The sequence below is a fragment of the Ambystoma mexicanum genome, chromosome 11, assembly GCF_040938575.1.
Source record: "Ambystoma mexicanum isolate Mex_15411 chromosome 11, UKY_AmexF1_1, whole genome shotgun sequence".
NCBI classification, from domain to species: Eukaryota; Metazoa; Chordata; class Amphibia; order Caudata; family Ambystomatidae; genus Ambystoma; species Ambystoma mexicanum.
In genome coordinates, this window is record NC_090934.1 from 67,448,965 (window position 1) to 67,468,761 (window position 19,797).

Consider the following 19,797-nt stretch of genomic DNA (forward strand, 5'->3'; position numbering starts at 1 on the left):
ACATGTAACAAACATAACATGTAACCACAAAGCATGTTAGTCGGGACAGTGATTCACTCAGAGAGCTGCTCCACTGGTGTATTTGTTAGAACTCAACCTCTTCAACATGAAAAGCTCCCATGATTTGACTGGCGAGGTGGCTGGAACACACCTGTTGAGGGATACACTCTTGTGGGCTCATGCACAGTGGCAGGGCATTGACAGTTTCCTGTGAATGCACGCGGGGTGACCTTTCCTGCCTCTGCTAGCTAACAGGTGTCACAATCCTGAACTAAGCCATTGGGGCAGCAAGTGCCTGGAGTTCGGCACCAGGTGATTTTGTTCATGCAAGGATTTGAGAGCAGACGCCACAGGGAAGTTGACATCCAGGAGACAAAGGAGAAGGTGCTGGCACAGTGCACTAACACCGACAACCCGGTGTTGTGTCTGACGACAATGTGTCTTATGTTCTTGATGTTTTACCATATGGCAAGACAAAGCGTGTTCCATTGGCAGTCTGGGAAGGCAATGTTTCCCTCGACATAGAAGCTGAGTCACCCTTCAGCCAGGAATAGAGAGCAACAAATGGGCTTGATAACTTGCAATCATGCCAAAACTCGACATAGTCCACGTTGAAGGCAGCAATTCCCAACTGCTGGAATTACACTTTGCACATGTTCCACAGGTTAAGTATTGGGACGATTCAGAGGATTTTGTCACGTCTCCCCAAGGGGACGCCCTTACGTATGAGGCTAGGGAGGTGAGGCAACTACCCAATAGTCCCCCTAGAGGTGGTGGAAAGCAGGAGCCCACAGTGAGAGAGTCCCCTCATGGGGATAAGGACTCCCGTTCCGTGAAGGAACCCCCTAACCCTCTTGTCTTTGCACCTGTAAAAACCCTTACGTCTGTAAAGAGTGCAACTGAAAGTACTACTGTGTGTTACGGTAGCATTGCCCCCCTCCTTCCTTGAGACTTGACACCACTGAAGCAAGGAAGAACAGGAATGATGGCATCTCATCTTCTAAGAGTACTGTGAAGAGGTGGCCATGAGGGGGCATGAAGAGTACATCATGGAAATAACCAACATATTATGACGCTACGCTGGTTTGAGCCCATCTAGGAGAGATACACACTGAGAAAGGACTGATAGAAAGAGAGATAAGCTGTCAAGGGGCCAGCCAAGTCTGGGAAGTTCAAACCTGGGAACATGTCAGCTGTGCTGAGAAGCTGGTCCTCGGAAGAGAGGACGTAGAATAGTGGAAGCAGTGGAAGAATTCTGTGAGCAGGCAGGGAGCCAACTCACTCCAGTGTTTGGAAAGTTGAGGTGGTGGCTTGACTTCTGGGAGGTGGATCGTTCAATCCAACAACAACATTGAGACCACCAGCCCCAGGCTTCCATGGAGGCATGCAGGCATTCCAGAAGGAAGCGATGAGCGAAAATCAAACATCCAGCAACCCCAGAATGAACCGGAAATGCGCTCCCAGTACAAATAAGTTTACAGGAACTGCTGGAAACCTCGGTGGAGTCCGGAAGAAGAGAGACTGGATGTTGCATTGGAAGTAATTTCTTTTGCCACATTAATTACCAAGAAGATACAAAGGTGGACATTGCATCAGGAGTAAGCTCATTTGGCACTGAACTTATCAAAGAGACAGAGTGGAAGTAACTTCAGGAGTAAACTCCCTTATGACAATGGAGATAACAATAGTCAAGAAAGCCTCAGGATTAATCACACTCATCACAGAAGTGACAACCAGAGAACCAAGACCGAAGTACTCCTCAGGAGTAATGTTCCTCATTGCAGTAGTGATACCCAGAGAACCAACAGTCAAGAGAGCATCAGTAGTAATCTCCCTCGACAAAGCAGTGATTTTCAGAGAACAAAGAGTCAAGAAAGACTCAGGAGTAATTGCCGTCTTAACAGTAATGACCCCCAGAGAACTAAGAGCCAAGGACTCCTCAGGAGTAATGTCACTCATCACAGTAGTGATACCCAGAGAACCAACAGTCAAGAGAGCATCAGTAGTAATCTCCCTTAACAAAGTGGTGATTTTCAGAGAACCAAGAGACAAGAGAGCCTTGGGAGTAATCTTCCTCATCACAGTAGTGAAGCCCATAGACTCAAGAGTCACGAAAGCCTCAGGAGTGATCTCCCTCATCACAGTAGTGATACCCAGAGAACCAAGCGTCAAGAATGCCTCAAGAGTTTTCTCCCTCATCACAGTAGTGAAGCCCAGAGAATCAAGAGTCAAGATTGCCATGGGAGTAATCTCCATCATCACAGTAGTGATACCCAGAAAAGCAAGAGTCATGATTGCCTCGGGAGTAATCTCCCTCATCACAGTAGTGATACCCAGAGAACCAAGAATCAAGATTGCCTTGGGAGATTTCTCCCTCATCACAGTACTGACACCCAGAGAATCAAGAGTCAAGATTGCCATGGGAGTGATCTCCCTCATCAGAGTAGTGATACCCAGATAACCAAGAGTCAAGATTGCCTCGTGAGTAATCTCCGTCATCACAGTAGTGATACCCAGAGAACAAGGAGTCAAGAAAGCCTCAGGATTAATCACCCTCATCACAGTAGTGATACCCAGAGGACCAAGAGTCACGAAAGCCTCAGGAGTGATCTCCATCATCACAGTAGTGATACCCAGAGAACCAAGCGTCAAGAATGCCTCAAGAGTATTCTCCCTCATCACAGCAGTGAAGCTCAGAGAACCAAGAGTCAAGATTGCCTCGAGAGTAATCTCCCTTATCACAGTAGTGATACCCTGAGAACCAAGAGTCAAGATTGCCTTAGGAGTTTTCTCCCTCATCACTGTACTGATACCCAGAGAATCAAGGGTCAAGATTGCCTTGGGAGTAATCTCCATCACCACAGTACTGATACCCAGAGAATCAAGAGTCAAGATTGCCATGGGAGTGATCTCCCTCATCAGAGTAGTGATACCCAGATAACCAAGAGTCAAGATTGCCTCGTGAGTAATCTCCGTCATCACAGTAGTGATACCCAGAGAACAAGGAGTCAAAAAAGCCTCAGGATTAATCACCCTCATCACAGTAGTGATACACAGAGGACCAAGAGTCACGAAAGCCTCAGGAGTGATCTCCCTCATCACAGTAGTGATACCCAGAGAACCAAGCGTCAAGAATGCCTCAAGAGTATTCTCCCTCATCACAGCAGTGAAGCTCAGAGAACCAAGAGTCAAGATTGCCTCGAGAGTAATCTCCCTTATCACAGTAGTGATACCCTGAGAACCAAGAGTCAAGATTGCCTTAGGAGTTTTCTCCCTCATCACTGTACTGATACCCAGAGAATCAAGGGTCAAGATTGCCTTGGGAGTAATCTCCATCATCACAGTAGTGACACCCAGAAAACCAAGAGTCAAGATTGCCTCGGGAATAATCTCCCTCATCACAGTAGTGATACCCAGAGAACCAAGAGTCAAGATTGCCTTGGGAGATTTCTCCCTCATCACAGTACTGATACCCAGAGAATCAAGAGTCAAGATTGCCATGGGAGTGATCTCCCTCATCAGAGTAGTGATACCCAGATAACCAAGAGTCAAGATTGCCTCGTGAGTAATCTCCCTCATCACAGTAGTGATACCCATAGAACCAAGAGTCAAGATTGCCTTGGGAGATTTCTCCCTCATCACAGTACTGATACCCAGAGAATCAAGAGTCAAGATTGCCATGGGAGTGAGCTCCCTCATCAGAGTACTGATACCCAGATAACCAAGAGTCAAGATTGCCTCGTGAGCAATCTCCCTCATCACAGTAGTGATACCCAGAGAACCAATAGTCAAGAAAGCCTCAGGATTAATCACCCTCATCACAGTAGTGATACATAAAGAACCAAGAGTCAAGAAAGCCTCAGGAGTCATCTCCATGATCACAATATTAATACCCAGAGAAACAAGAGTCAAGATTGCCTCTGGAGTAATCTCCCTCATCACAGTAGTGATACCCAGAGACTAAAGAGTCAAGAAAGCCTCAGGATTAATCGCACTCATCACAGAAGTGACAACCAGAGAATCAAGACCGAAGTACTCCTCAGGAGTAATGTCCCTCATTACAGTAGTGATACCCAGAGAACCAACAGTCAAGAGAGCATCAGTAGTAATCTCCCTTGACAAAGCAGTGATTTTCAGAGAACCAAGAGTCAAGAAAGACTCAGGAGTAATTGCCATCTTCACAGTAGTGACCCCCAGAGAACTAAGAGCCAAGGACTCCTCGGGAGTAATGTCACTCATCACAGTAGTGATACCCAGAGAACCAACAGTCAAGAGAGCATCAGTAGTAATCTCCCTTAACAAAGTGGTGATTTTCAGAGAACCAAGAGACAGGAGAGCCTTGGGAGTAATCTTCCTCATCACAGTAGTGAAGCCCAGAGACTCAAGAGTCACAAAAGCCTCAGGAGTGATCTCCCTCATCACAGTAGTGATACCCAGAGAACAAGTGTCAAGAATTCCTCAAGAGTATTCTCCCTCATCACAGTAGTGAAGCCCAGAGAATCAAGAGTCAAGATTGCCATGGGAGTGATCTCAATCATCATAGTAGTGATACCCAGATAACCAAGAGTCAAGATTGCCTCGTGAGTAATCTCCGTCATCACAGTAGTGATACCCAGAGAACCAAGAGTCAAGAAAGCATCAGGATTAATCACCCTCATCACAGTAGTGATACATAAAGAACCAAGAGTCAAGAAAGCCTCAGGAGTCATCTCCATCATCACAATATTGATACCTAGAGAAACAAGAGTCAAGATTGCCTCTGGAGTAATCTCCCTCATCACAGTAGTGATACCCAGAGGACCAAGAGTGACGAAAGCCTCAGGAGTGATCTCCCTCATCACAGTAGTGATACCCAGAAAACCAAGCATCAAGAATGCCTCAAGAGTATTCTCCCTCATCACAGCAGTGAAGCTCAGAGAACCAAGAGTCAAGATTGCCTCGAGAGTAATCTCCCATATCACAGTAGTGATACCCAGAGAACCAAGAGTCAAGATTGCCTTGGGAGATTTCTCCCTCATCACAGTACTGATACCCAGAGAACCAAGAGTCAAGATTGCCATGGGAGTGATCTCCCTCATCAGAGTAGTGATACCCAGATAACCAAGAGTCAAGATTACCTCATGAGTAATCTCCGTCATCACAGTAGTGATACCCAGAGAACCAAGAGTCAAGAAAGCATTACTGTCTGGATCCTGAACTAATTGCTTGCACTGAACGAGTGCTTTAGTGCTGCTTAAACCTGCACTGCGAGCCAAGGCAGAGGCTCTTGCAGGAGATCGACTGCAGCGCTGAGGAGGCGGGGCTTGTGCCCTTGACGTGACTTATCACCTGACTTTTTCCCAGCTGAAAACGCTCCGCCGTTCGCCCGAGCGGCGCATTACTGTCTGGATCCTGAACTAATTGCTTGCACTGAACGAGTGCTTTAGTGCTGCTTAAACCTGCACTGCGAGCCAAGGCAGAGGCTCTTGCAGGAGATCGACTGCAGCGCTGAGGAGGCGGGGCTTGTGCCCTTGACGTGACTTATCACGTGACTTTTTCCCAGCTGAAAACGCTCCGCCGTTCGCCCGAGCGGCGCATTACTGTCTGGATCCTGAACTAATTGCTTGCACTGAACGAGTGCTTTAGTGCTGCTTAAACCTGCACTGCGAGCCAAGGCAGAGGCTCTTGCAGGAGATCGACTGCAGCGCTGAGGAGGCGGGGCTTGTGCCCTTGACGTGACTTATCAAGTGACTTTTTCCCAGCTGAAAACTCTCCGCCGTTCGCCCGAGCGGCGCATTACTGTCTGGATCCTGAACTAATTGCTTGCACTGAACGAGTGCTTTAGTGCTGCTTAAACCTGCACTGCGAGCCAAGGCAGAGGCTCTTGCAGGAGATCGACTGCAGCGCTGAGGAGGCGGGGCTTGTGCCCTTGACGTGACTTATCACGTGACTTTTTCCCAGCTGAAAACGCTCCGCCGTTTGCCCGAGCGGCGCATTACTGTCTGGATCCTGAACTAATTGCTTGCACTGAACGAGTGCTTTAGTGCTGCTTAAACCTGCACTGCGAGCCAAGGCAGAGGCTCTTGCAGGAGATCGACTGCAGCGCTGAGGAGGCGGGGCTTGTGCCCTTGACGTGACTTATCACGTGACTTTTTCCCAGCTGAAAACGCTCCGCCGTTCGCCCGAGCGGCGCATTACTGTCTGGATCCTGAACTAATTGCTTGCACTGAACGAATGCTTTAGTGCTGCTTAAACCTGCACTGCGAGCCAAAGCAGAGGCTCTTGCAGGAGATCGACTGCAGCGCTGAGGAGGCGGGGCTTGTGCCCTTGACGTGACCTATCACGTGACTTTTTCCCAGCTGAAAACGCTCCGCCGTTCACCCTTGCGGCGTTAAGCCCGACGGGGACAAGCCTCTTGGCTGTTGTGCGGCTGTTTGGCGGCACATACAGAGGGGAGACTGCGGTGATTAGTCACTTTGATCCCTGAGGCTCTACTAACAGTGTTCACGCTCGGGTTCGTGCTGAAAGTAGTGAATCCAATTATAGATTGCTAGAATATGAAGATCCTATGATTCTATTATATACGCTGGTGAGTGAGGGCGAGGCTCTATTTTAATTGCTGACATTTTATCATAAAGTGCTAGGTGCTTTTCACCTCATATTGTGCTAATTCAAATTTTATCAGATTTTGGGTGTAAAGCTAGATTAGTCTCAATCCACCATTGTTTTATCCTGATATTTATCTAGCAGGCTGAGAACTCTGTCTCTTCATTAATACATTGCACAAGAGCTATATCTTTCAATTTAACTATGGCTAATGGATTGCGTAGCGGGCGGTGCACTGAGGCAATATTGAAAGCTTGTACTGAAACTAATAGTGACTCCTTAGGTCACAAAAGGAGTATTCTTGATAATGAGCTATTTGATAATAATACTTTAGCTGAGGTAGCTAAAGACAATAATTTGAATTATACTGATACTCCTACACAAAATACTTATTTGGCTCAGGTTCATGCCGACCCAACTGCCTCTTTGTGCAATTCCATAAAAGAGGAAGTAAATAATGATTCCAGGGTGAGTTTGGGGAGTTGCATAACCCCACTCCTACCTTGCACTTTTAATGAAGACCCGTTTAGGAAAACTATGAGGAAAATGGCTGAATTAGATGAACAGGTTAATCAATCCATTGATATGATGACCCCACTGGTTCGCAGATCATCTAACAATGGGATTTTTAAACCAACTTGCAGAAAGGACATCATGAAAACTCATAATGAAATAATAGGCGAAGGAGGCTCTGAAGGGGTTTCGCATGTTTTATTGTACTCTCCTGAGCAAATTAAAGATCAAAGAAGGTCCATAAACGATGATCCTGAGGGTAATATATCTGATAGGGGTAGTGTTGGATTTCAATCTCCTAGCCCCCTTCCAGTGATCACAAAAATATTAGATCTTCTAGACAAGGGCCACGAACTTACCCACTTGGAATTAAAGGAATTAAAGGCAATTATGCATTATCTTTGTTCCAAGATGGATAAAATTGAGGGCTTTATAACCGCAATTGATACCCTGAGATCTTTGCAAAATGAAATAGGTGGCCAAAGATCAAGAGAGGCTACAAATGAGTGTCATGAGAAAAGTACGCAATGTTCGTTACCTGTGCACCTGGAATGTAATAATTCTGGACAAGCACATGGGGTATCATCCGAGCCGCTGAAGTGCAATTGTGAGAATTATCTGAGTGAGATTAAAGCATCGATAATCGCATTAAACGATACAATAGTCTCACAACTACTTAATAAAGCACAGCCTTTTGATATGCTGCGTAGCCCTATTGCCAAAGTTCCGATTTTAGATCTGCCAGATAGCCCTTCTGCGTTGTTGGATGAAATTGAAAAACAAAAAAAGGCAGAGATTGAAAATATTCACACTGAAGTAACCCCAACCTTTATGTCTCGCCGGGCTAAAAGGATGCATATGCGTGCTGTGAAAAGACTTGCGAAAAGAAGGGGGGAGGCGAAGGCTATACAATCAACTTCTATCTTAGAAATTGCAAATGAGGAGCACATTGACTTGGACCAGTTGTCCAAAGAGAGTCAGGATGCCCTCACACCCGCAACTGAAGTAAGAGTGGAAAAAGGAGGTGGAGGCCTTGGCACCTCTTCGCTATTGAAGGAAGATGTGCACACCAATTCGGGAAGGAAAAAAACTAGTACCACACAATTGGCAAAATTAAACTCTCAGAGAGCCTTAATTTCCAAAACTGTGTTACATCAAGAAATAGCCACGATTATTTCAAAAGACCACTTAACCCAGGAAAAGGAAAATGAAAAGTCTAACACAGATCTCATTATTCAAAACTCGGCAAAAGCCACCTTAAGTCAATATTTCCCTATAGTAGGCAGATGTTGTACGTCAAAAAGTCAAATAAAACATCAGGACGGAGGAATCAGCGTCCCCCGAGAAATATCTATGAGGAAATCCTACAGTGAGATATGTACTAATGTTCCAAATAATCGAACACATGTAAATAATGTATGTATACTGAGTAATGAAATACAATTAGAAGTAGGAAATAGAAATAGTAATAAAATGAATGTAACATGTGATGATTCAATAAGGCTTGAAAATTGTTTATTGGACAAAAAGAAAAATGTAGTGATGGTAAATGGCCAAGGCAAAAAAGCAGAAATGGTTGAGGTACTTTTGAGGACCCAGCCTGGGAATTTCTCAATAAATGAAGTAAATAATGTGGGTACCCTTTTTGCCCCGAGTCATTTATCTATCCATGGTCCTCCATTAAGAAGGTCCTTATCTGAGAATCAAATTAACATGAATAACTCAAATAAGGAATGCGATTTATCTGATAGCAAGAGCGCATTTTCACTTGAGTCAAATCCCCGCGTGGTTACTAAGGCACCCCCATTGGCTGTAGCATTAATAAATACAGGAAAAAACAGACCTCCCACTAGGCCACAACAAAGTGAATTGGAAACACAGTACATTATTGGATTTGAGGGGGATAAAAGGATATTGGCGGATAATCGCATTAATCGATCCTATACATTCTCCGTATTCTCAAAAATACCTCAATTGAGAATAATCAAATCTGAAGATATTACAAGGGTTTCTTTGGCAAGTGTAAATAATCACAGGGCGATTTGTTATCTTACCTCTGAGGCTATAATGAAATTTATCTGGTTTAATCGTGAGGAAATAAAAAAGGAGGGTTTGACGCTGTTTACGTTTGACTGTGAGTCAGAGGCTTTAATATTTCTAGAAACACCGGGCAAGGGTATTGAAAAGATTGAAGTAGCAGGTAGGCCTTGTACGCAATCTGAAGCAGGGCTGGATGGAGGAATGTTGGAAATATTGAAATTGGTAGCCAACACAAAAGGACTACCATGGTTGGAACCTATGCTTTCGGCAATCCTATGTCCAAAATTATCTATGCCTGCTAAATAGCCATACAATGATATGAGTATGCAAATTATATCTTGGAATTCTTGCGGACATGTAAACTTAATGAAGTGGCACTCTGCTTTAACCTATGTAGACCAACCAACAATAATAATGGTACAAGAAACAATGAAAACTGAGCCATTCGTGATTCCTGGGTACTTAACTTTTACTTCACCTGCAAGGAGATCCCTGCTAGGACGTCCATCTGGGGGTCTGTTGGTTGGAGTTAAGATATCCTTTCAGGCTCAAACGGAATTAGCTTGGGAATCTGCTAGTATACTGGGGATCCATCTTACAATACCCTCATTTAGATATTCATCACTCATGATAATTTCCCTATACTGGAATCCAGCTGCCTTGTCAGTCGATGAGATGTTGGACGAATTAGATGCATGCTTATTATATATTTCTGGTAGATACCAGACTTGTGAAATCATTATAGGCGGTGACTTTAATTGTGACTGTAGAGATTTGACTGAAACCCATAAATTTAAATCGTCCACTCTTTCTCATAGTAGAGGAGTTAAATTTAGAGAACTCCTCACAGAGTGGGATATGGATTTAATGGTCAGAAATGGCATGAATCAAGGAAAGACATGGGCAAGAGGAACGATGCATTCAATGATAGATTATATATTTGTATCTTATAATCTTATCATGTATATGGCACCCCTAGTAATAGGACAGATTGAGATAGTAGATCATGCACAACTTTCTACCTTTTTTCAACTCAAATGTAATTCGCTTATGCCAAATATAACCTTGAAAGTGGTTGAAATTGATTGTCCTCTGCACTCCATCAGATGGAATCGAGGGATTTGCAACTTTGTTGTTAAACAAATTTCTTCAGAGATTGAGGGGATTAGACGAGCAGGGGGAAATTACGAATATGCATTGCGTATGCATTATTCTGATATAGTTGCCACAGCACTCGAGCGGTTTGGCAAAATACAAAGTAAAGTCCAACATACACATTTATATGATCATACATGTAAACTATTAAAAAGGGAAAAAAATAGGGCGCTGAGATATTTAAAGAAAAGCAACTTGGGCATCGAAGATAGCAAGGCAAGGAGGAATGGGATATTATCAGCCTATAAACACAATCTGAGATCTGCTCGTATTTCAAGTTATAACGATGCGAATTGCACATTAATTCGTGCCATTTTGGCCCGTGATACACGAGTAATCTGGCGCACTTTGAAAGCTGATAATAAATGTGTGGCATTGTTCTCGCTAAACTGCATCCCCGAGCAGACATGGCAAGCATTTATAAAGGTTAAATACCAACTGCCTTGCAAATTTCGTTTTGTCCCAGATGTTTCTCTTGAATATTCTAACGTCCCAAGGCTGAAGTGGGATTGTATTGATATTATGTGGGCAATTTCTAGGTTGACATATTCAAAAGCTGCAGGACCTGATGGCCTTCCCCCATGTCTTTATAAGGCGGATCCCGTGTTGTGGGCTGGCATTATAAACTCTACGTTCAACTCTATCATTAGGTCCGGGGAGGTTCCACCCTCATGGCTAACCGCTAATATAGTAACCATATTTAAAAAGGGTGATCCATCTCTCCCAGAAAATTATCGTCCAATGTCTTTAATCGATACTGAGGCTAAGATTTTTTCTATCCTTCTCTTAAACGAACTGGAGAAAGTAATTGGGGCGAATGACATGTACTCGAAATACCAAACTGGATTTAGGAAGAGCATGAGTACAACGTTAAATGCTTTTATCATGTTGCATGTTATTGCTGGAGCAAAAGAAAAGAATTCTAATCCTGTTTATATAGCAATGATCGATATGAGTTCAGCTTTCGACACAGTGGTCCGCAATTTATTGTGGAAGAAAATGATGAAGCTAGGGATTCCAACTGTGTTGATGTATTGGATCATTAAGTTGCACACGAATACTTCGTATAGAATAAGAATTTCGCCAGAAGGTGGTACCACTGCCCCCATATGCACATCAATTGGTGTGAAACAGGGTTGTAACCTGGCGGCTACCTTATTTAATTTATACCTATCTGACCTGGGTGAAAACTGGGAAAAAGGGAATTTGTTTTCTGTAAAAATGGGGACTATTCATTTGAAATGGATTGCTTTCGCTGACGATATCATCTTGTTTGACCCTACCCCTGTAGGACTTCAAACTAAACTCTCATTATTTGAGACTTTTGCAAAAGCTCATAACTTAACACCAAACCCAGCGAAAACTGCCATTATGACCTTTGGTGTTAAATCAAAAAGAGCGAATATTAGATGGCAAATATTGAATACACAAATTTGTCGTGTGAATAATGCTATCTATCTGGGGTATTACATATCAGCCCTCAATTCCATCAACGCTTGGTCAACTATCATTAGAAATAAAACTCGACCACTATTATCTCAAATGAAAAGGATCTATAGCCAATATTGCAAATTCTCTTTAATCCCGCTAATAGATTTTATGACATTAAAAATTGAAAGTGTCATCCTGTATACATTAGATATTTGTCTATGTGATATGAGAAGCGCGCTTGATAGCCTACAGGGCTCTCTTTTGAAATCTGCAATGTTTCTCCCTATGGCAATTCCAAATGCCATTATTCAACACGAATTGGGGCTGGTTTCACTATCATCTCGTTGGAAATGGAGACAGCTGTCCAACTACGTTAAGATTCATTATCCTCCAATAAATTCATTGTACATCGACTTAAACAAAATGTTGGGTTCTCAAACTCCAAAATCCTTTTCTAATTATCAATTGAAAATGCAACAAATCTTGGACAATGTAAATATAACTGTTGGGGATATACAATATCGTCCTGGTTTTGCTAAGAGAAAACTCTTTGAAATGGATTGGTGTATAACAATTGATTTAATTAAGACTTATGGGCTATATAAAGAATACGGTATGCATGTTAAACAGCGCATTCCACGTTATGATCATATCTTGTTATTCCCCTGTGAAAATATCCGAAAGGTATATATTCGCTTTAGACTAAATCTATACCATACAAGAGAAAGAACTAAGAACTGGGAAATGAATAAATCCAATAATTGTGTGGGATGTCGATTTGTTGAATGTAATGAATCTTACGAAACGTTGAAACACCTTATATTGTATTGTCCGCATTTTAAGAACATAAGGACACTTAAATTGAGGAAATTTGTGGAAATTGAATTTGAGGACTGCCTTGAAGTTTTGTGGTCCAGAATGATGCAGGGATTACATAAACCTTTAATATATGAATTGGCAAGTTTTTGTAAGCACATTGAGAATGAATTAGAGCTATTTCTGTAATTGCAATGATAGATTAAATGATTATCTGTAAGATTTTAAATTTTGTAAAGGTTCTACATGAATTGTTATGTATTTTGAACCAAATGCAAATAAAAAAAAAATAATAATAAAAAAAAAAGCATCAGCATTAATCACCCTCATCACAGTAGTGATACATAAAGAACCAAGAGTCAAGAAAGCCTCAGGAGTCATCTCCATCATCACAATATTGATACCCAGAGAAACAAGAGTCAAGATTGCCTCTGGAGTAATCTCCCTCATCACAGTAGTGATACCCAGAGGACCAAGAGTGACGAAAGCCTCAGGAGTGATCTCCCTCATCACAGTAGTGATACCCAGAAAACCAAGCATCAAGAATGCCTCAAGAGTATTCTCCCTCATCACAGCAGTGAAGCTCAGAGAACCAAGAGTCAAGATTGCCTCGAGAGTAATCTCCCATATCACAGTAGTGATACCCTGAGAACCAAGAGTCAAGATTGCCTTAGGAGTTTTCTCCCTCATCACTGTACTGATACCCAGAGAATCAAGGGTCAAGATTGCCTTGGGAGTAATCTCCATCATCACAGTAGTGACACCCAGAAAACCAAGAGTCAAGATTGCCTCGGGAATAATCTCCCTCATCACAGTAGTGATACCCAGAGAACCAAGAGTCAAGATTGCCTTGGGAGATTTCTCCCTCATCACAGTACTGATACACAGAGATTCAAGAGTCAAGATTGCCATGGGAGTGATCTCCCTCATCAGAGTAGTGATACCCAGATAACCAAGAGTCAAGATTGCCTCGTGAGTAATCTCCCTCATCACAGTAGTGATACCCAACAAGAGTCAAGAAAGCCTCAGGATTAATCACCTTGATCACAGTAGTGATACATAAAGAACCAAGAGTCAAGATTGCCTTGGGAGATTTCTCCCTCATCACAGTAGTGATACCCAGAGAACCAAGAGTCAAGAAAGCCTCAGGATTAATCACCCTCATCACAGTAGTGATACATAAAGAACCAAGAGTCAAGAAAGCCTCAGGAGTCATCTCCATGATCACAATATTAATACCCAGAGAAACAAGAGTCAAGATTGCCTCTGGAGTAATCTCCCTCATCACAGTAGTGATACCCAGATACTCAAGAGTCAAGAAAGCCTCAGGATTAATCGCACTCATCACAGAAATGACAACCAGAGAACCAAGACCGAAGTACTCCTCAGGAGTAATGTCCCTCATTACAGTAGTGATACCCAGAGAACCAACAGTCAAGAGAGCATCAGTAGTAATCTCCCTTGACAAAGCAGTGATTTTCAGAGAACCAAGAGTCAAGAAAGACTCAGGAGTAATTGCCGTCTTCACAGTAGTGACCCCCAGAGAACAAAGAGCCAAGGACTCCTCGGGAGTAATGTCACTCATAACAGTAGTGATACCCAGAGAACCAACAGTCAAGAGAGCATCAGTAGTAATCTCCCTTAGCAAAGTGGTGATTTTCAGAGAACCAAGAGACAAGAGAGCCTTGGGAGTGATCTCCCTATCACAGTAGTGATACCCAGAGAACAAGCATCAAGAATGCCTCAATAGTATTCTCCCTCATCACAGTAGCGAAGTCCAGAGAACCAAGAGTCAAGATTGTCTCGAGAGTAATCTCCTTCATCACAGTAGTGATACAATGAGAACCAAGAGTCAAGATTGCCTTAGGAGTTTTCTCCATCATCACAGTGCTGATACCCAGGGAATCAAGAGTCAAGATTGCCTTGGGAGTAACTCCATCATCACAGTAGTGATACCCAGAAAAGCAAGAGTCAAGATTGCCTCGGGAGTAATCTCCCTCATCACAGTAGTGATACCCAGAGAACCAAGAGTCAAGATTGCCTTGGGAGATTTCTCCCTCATCACAGTACTGATACCCAGAGAATCAAGAGTCAAGATTGTCATGGGAGTGATCTCCCTCATCAGAGTAGTGATACCCAGATAACCAAGAGTCAAGATTGCCTCGTGAGTAATCTCCCTCATCACAGTAGTGATACCCAGAGGACCAAGAGTCAAGAAAGCCTCAGGTTAATCACCCTCATCACAGTAGTGATACATAAAGAACCAAGAGTCAAGAAAGCCTCAGGAGTCATCTCCATCATCACAATATTAATACCCAGAGAAACAAGAGTCAAGATTGCCTCTGGAGTAATCTCCCTCATCACAGTAGTGATACCCAGAGACTCAAGAGTCAAGAAAGCCTCAGGATTAATCGCACTCATCACAGAAGTGACAACCAGAGAACCAAGACCGAAGTACTCATCAGGAGTAATGTCCCTCATTACAGTAGTGATACCCAGAGAACCAACAGTCAAGAGAGCATCAGTAGTAATCTCCCTTGACAAAGCAGTGATTTTCAGAGAACCAAGAGTCAAGAAAGACTCAGGAGTAATTGCCGTCTTCACAGTAGTGACCCCCAGAGAACTAAGATCCAAGGACTCCTCGGGAGTAATGTCACTCATCACAGTAGTGATACCCAGAGAACCAACAGTCAAGAGAGCATCAGTAGTTATCTCCCTTAACAAAGTGGTGATTTTCAGAGAACCAAGAGACAAGAGAGCCTTGGGAGTAATCTTCCTCATCACAGTAGTGAAGCCCAGAGACTCAAGAGTCACGAAAGCCTCAGGAGTGATCTCCCTCATCACAGTAGTGATACCCAGAGAACAAGCGTCAAGAATGCCTCAAGAGTATTCTCCCTCATCACAGTAGTGAAGCCCAGAGAACCAAGAGTCAAGATTGCCTCAAGAGTAATCTCCTTCATCACAGTAGTGATACCCTGAGAACCAAGAGTCAAGATTGCCTTAGGTGTTTTCTCCCTCATCACAGTACTGATACCCAGGGAATCAAGAGTCAAGATTGTCTTGTGAGTAATCTCCATCATCACAGAAGTGATACCCAGAAAACCGAGAGTCAAGATTGCCTTGGGAGTAATCTCCCTCATCACAGTAGTGATACCCAGAGAACCAAGAGTCAAGATTGCCTTGGGAGATTTATCCCTCATCACAGTACTGATACCCAGAGATTCAAGAGTCAAGATTGCCAATGGAGTGATCTCCCTCATCAGATTAGTGATACCGAGATAACCAAGAGTCAAGATTGCCTCATGAGGAATCTCCCTCATCACAGTAGTGATACCCAGAGAACCAAGAGTCAAGAAAGCCTCAGGATTAATCACCCTCATCACAGTAGTGATACATAAAGAACCAAGAGTCAAGAAAGTCTCAGGAGTCATTTCCATCATCACAATATTGATACCCAGAGAACCAAGAGTCAAGATTGCCTTAGGAGTTTTCTCCCTCATCACTGTACTGATACCCAGAGAATCAAGAGTCAAGATTGCCTTGGGAGTAATCTCCATCATCACAGTAGTGATACCCCGAAAACCAAGAGTCAAGATTGCCTCGGGAATAATCTCCCTCATCACAGTAGTGATACCCAGAGAACCAAGAGTCAAGATTGCCTTGGGAGATTTCTCCCTCATGACAGTACTGATACCCAGAGAATCAAGAGTCAAGATTGCCATGGGAGTGATCTCCCTCATCAGAGTAGTGATACCCAGATAACCAAGAGTCAAGATTGCCTCGTGAGTAATCTCCCTCATCACAGTAGTGATACCCAGAGAACAAGAGTCAAGAAAGCCTCAGGATTAATCACCCTCATCACAGTAGTGATACATAAAGAACCAAGAGTCACGAAAGCCTCAGGAGTGATCTCCCTCATCACAGTAGTTATACCCAGAGAACCAAGCGTCAAGAATGCCTCAAGAGTATTCTCCCTCATCACAGTAGTGAAGCTCAGAGAACCAAGAGTCAAGATTTCCTCGAGAGTAATCTCCCTCATCACAGTAGTGATACCCTGAGAACCAAGATTCAAGATTGCCTTAGGAGTTTTCTCCCTCATCACAGTACTGATACCCAGAGAATCAAGACTCAAGATTGCCTTGGGAATAATCTCCATCATACCGGTAGTGATACCCAGAAAACCAAGAGTCAAGATTGCCTCTGGAGTAATCTCCCTCATCACAGTAGTGATACGCAGAGAACCAAGAGTCAAGATTGCCTCGTGAGTAATCTCCCTCATCACAGTAGTGATACCCAGAGAACAAGAGTCAAAAAAGCCTCAGGATTAATCACCCTCATCACAGTAGTGATACATAAAGAACCAAGAGTCAAGAAATCCTCAGGAGTCATCTCCATCATCACAATATTGATACCCAGAGAAACAAGAATCAAGATTGCCTCTGGAGTAATCTCCCTCATCACAGTAGTGATACCCAGAGGACCAAGAGTCACGAAAGCCTCAGGAGTGATCTGCCTCATCACAGTAGTTATACCCAGAGAACCAAGCGTCAAGAATGCCTCAAGAGTATTCTCCCTCATCACAGTACTGATACCCAGAGAATCAAGAGTCAAGATTGCCTTGGGAATAATCTCCATCATACCGGTAGTGATACCCAGAAAACCAAGAGTCAAGATTGCCTCTGGAGTAATCTCCCTCATCACAGTAGTGATACCCAGAGAACCAAGAGTCAAGATTGCCATGGGAGTGATCTCCCTCATCAGAGTACTGATACACAGAGAATCAAGAGTCAAGATTGCCTTGGGAATAATCTCCATCATACCGGTAGTGATACCCAGAAAACCAAGAGTCAAGATTGCCTCTGGAGTAATCTCCCTCATCACAGTAGTGATACCCAGAGAACCAAGAGTCAAGGTTTCCTCGAGAGTAATCTCCCTCATCACAGTAGTGATACCCTGAGAACCAAAATTCAAGATTGCCTTAGGAGTTTTCTCCCTCATCACAGTACTGATACCCAGAGAATCAAGAGTCAAGATTGCCTTGGGAATAATCTCCATCATACCGGTAGTGATACCCAGAAAACCAAGAGTCAAGATTGCCTCTGGAGTAATCTCCCTCATCACAGTAGTGATACCCAGAGAACCAAGAGTCAAGATTGCCATGGGAGTGATCTCCCTCATCAGAGTACTGATACCCAGATAACCAAGAGTCAAGATTGCCTTGTCAGTAATCTCCCTCATCACATTAGTGATACCCAGAGAACCATGAGTCAAGAAAGCCTCAGGATTAATCACCCTCATCACAGTAGTGATACATAAAGAACCAAGAGTCAAGAAAGCCTCAGGAGTCATCTCCATCATCACAATATTAATACCCAGAGAAACAAGAGTCAAGATTGCCTCTGGAGTAATCTCCCTCATCACAGTAGTGATACCCAGAGACTCAAGAGTCAAAAAAGCCTCAGTATTAATCACACTCATCACAGAAGTGACAACCAGAGAACCAAGACCGAAGTACTCCTCAGGAGTAATGTCCCTCATTACAGTAGTGATACCCAGAGAACCAACAGTCAAGAGAGCATCAGTAGTAATCTCCCTTGACAAAGCAGTGATTTTCAGAGAACCAAGAGTCAAGAAAGACTCAGGAGTAATTGCCGTCTTCACAGTAGTGACCCCCAGAGAACTAAGATCCAAGGACTCCTCGGGAGTAATGTCACTCATCACAGTAGTGATACCCAGAGAACCAACAGTCAAGAGAGCATCAGTAGTAATCTCCCTTAACAAAGTGGTGGTTTTCAGAGAACCAAGAGAGAAGAGAGCCTTGGGAGTAATCTTCCTCATCACAGTAGTGAAGGCCAGAGACTCAAGAGTCACGAAAGCCTCAGGAGTGATCTCCCTCATCACAGTAGTGATACCCAGAGAACAAGCGTAAAAAATGCCTCAAGAGTATTCTCCCTCATCACAGTAGTGAAGCCCTTAGAACCAAGAGTCAAGATTGCCTCGAGAGTAATCTCCTTCATCACAGTAGTGATACCCTGAGAACCAAGAGTCAAGATTGCCTTAGGAGTTTTCTCCCTCATCACAGTACTGATACCCAGGGAATCAAGAGTCAAGATGCCTTGTGAGTAATCTCCATCATCACAGTAGTGATACCTAGAAAACCAAGAGTCAAGATTGCCTCGGGAGTAATCTCCCTCATCACAGTAGTGATACCCAGAGAACCAAGAGTCAAGATTGCCTTGGGAGATTTCTCCCTCATCACAGTACTGATACCCAGAGAATCAAGAGTTAAGATTGCCATGGGAGTGATCTCCCTCATCAGATTAGTGATACCCAGATAACCAAGAGTCAAGATTGCCTCATGAGTAATCTCCCTCATCACAGTAGTGATACCCAGAGAACCAAGAGTCAAGAAAGCCTCAGGATTAATCACCCTCATCACAGTTGTGATACATAAAGAAGCAAGATTCAAGAAAGCCTCAGGAGTCCTCTCCATCATCACAATATTGATACCCAGAGAAACAAGTGTCAGGATTGCCTCTGGAGAAATCTCCCTCATCAGATTAGTGATACCCAGATAACCAAGAGTCAAGATTGCCTCATGAGTAATCTCCCTCATCACAGTAGTGATACCCAGAGGACCAAGAGTCAAGAAAGCCTCAGGAATGATCTCCATCATCACAATAGTGATACCCAGGGAACCAAGAGTCAAGATTGCCTGGGGAGTTCTCTCTCTCATCACAGTAGTGATACCCAGAGAACCAAGAGTCAAGAAAACCTCAGGGGTGATCTCCATTATCACAGTAGTGATACCCAGAGAACCAAGACTCAAGAAAGCCTCAGGAGTCATCCCCCTCATTACAATAGTGATACCAGTAGAGCCAAGAGTCAAGAAAGCCTTGAGAGTGGTCTCCCTCATCCCAATAGTGATGCCCAGAGAACAAAAAGTCAAGATTGCCTCGAGAGTAATCTCCCTCATCACTGTAGTGATGATACTCAGAGAACCAAGAGTCAAGAAAGTCTCAGGAGTAATTCCCCCTTCACAATATACCCAGAGAACCAAGAGTCAAGAAAGCCCCAGGAGTAATCTCCCTCATCAAGTAGTGATACCCAGAGAATTTGAGTCAAGAGAATCTCGGGAGTGATCCGCCTCATCAAAGCAGTGATATTGTAAGATCTGAGAAACAAGAGTGCATCGGCAGAATCTCCTTCCTCACTCTGATAATCCAGATAGATTTGGTGAGGATGCTAGAGAGCAAG